Source organism: Limulus polyphemus, unplaced genomic scaffold, assembly GCF_000517525.1.
Source record: "Limulus polyphemus unplaced genomic scaffold, Limulus_polyphemus-2.1.2 Scaffold1323, whole genome shotgun sequence".
Taxonomy (NCBI): domain Eukaryota; kingdom Metazoa; phylum Arthropoda; class Merostomata; order Xiphosura; family Limulidae; genus Limulus; species Limulus polyphemus.
In genome coordinates, this window is record NW_013666933.1 from 200254 (window position 1) to 201416 (window position 1163).

A 1163-nucleotide genomic window follows, 5' to 3' on the forward strand; every position below is an offset into this window, starting at 1 on the left:
CAACGAATAGTGGGATTGACCATCACATTATAACACCCCCACGGCTGAAAAGGCGAGCATGTTTGGTGTGATGGGGATACAAACCCGCAGACTGCGAGTCGAAAGCCCTAGCCACCTGGCCATGCTGGGCCTTAACACAAGACTAAAAGTTGTGTTTTAAACCATTTATATATGAAGTTTGGATCAAGAGATTTCTGCATTAACTGCTACATGTATATATACTACCAATTTAAAAAACAAAACATTACAATATTAGTGTACAAAATTCCTTTGTTATCTACATTTAAGAAAATATAATTTCAGAGATATAAGATAATTTATTTCAAAGTCAAGACACATCTGCACTCGAGATATAGCTATAGATATCTACTGTTAAATGTACTTGTAAAACAGTCAAACCAATAAGTACAAAAGTACATATCTTGGAGCATAAAATTATAACAATAAGTCTTATATCAATAAGAATGAAGTTTCTCTGCAAAATATTACTTTTGAAAGTAAAATTTTGTTTTCAATAATAAGAATACATTGAACAGTCAAACGTTTTATAGACACTATTACTTTTGGTATGCTATTAAATATGTAAAACAATTGGCCCATGTTACTTTGTAGTTTTACTTTGAGTAAATGGAGAGCCCATAAACATAAAATTATAATTTTTGTATTATATAATTTCCCCAAACATATTAGGCATAAAATAGAACAATATGTAATATTGAAAAGTTCACGTGAAAGTCAGTCACTATAAGTCAAAACTATCAAATATTTGAATATTCCTTTACATTTAGGTCCTGACAACAACAGATCCGTCAAAAGAGTAGATCACAAAAAATACATCACGTTAACCAGATGTGTATGTGATGCCATTATCAAAAATACTATTGGTTGAGTCTTACTTCGGTGTTTGGGTCTACAAATAGTCATTCCAAATTGTTAGGATCTGTTTAGTTATCAAAGTTTTTGTTGAGCATTTGGAAAAAAAATTATGAGCAAAAAAAAAACTTTCAATGACTTAATAGATGTCCCAAAAACATTTTGTTGCAGTTTGACTAAAAATGAGTCATAAGATTATATATATAGATATATAATCTTACAAAACATTGACCAATTTGAGTTAAATATTCATGGCAAATCTTTGGAGATGGGAAGTTTTTTAGAAGTAG

The 1163-nt window shown here is 30.1% G+C and overlaps 1 protein-coding gene across 1 annotated transcript in view; it reads right to left on the minus strand.

The window, feature by feature from the left end:
* Window positions 1-1163, minus strand: part of LOC106463095 (apoptosis inhibitor 5-like) — a 30570-nt gene that overhangs the window by 25915 nt on the left and 3492 nt on the right. The gene's annotated exons all lie outside the window — the stretch shown is intronic.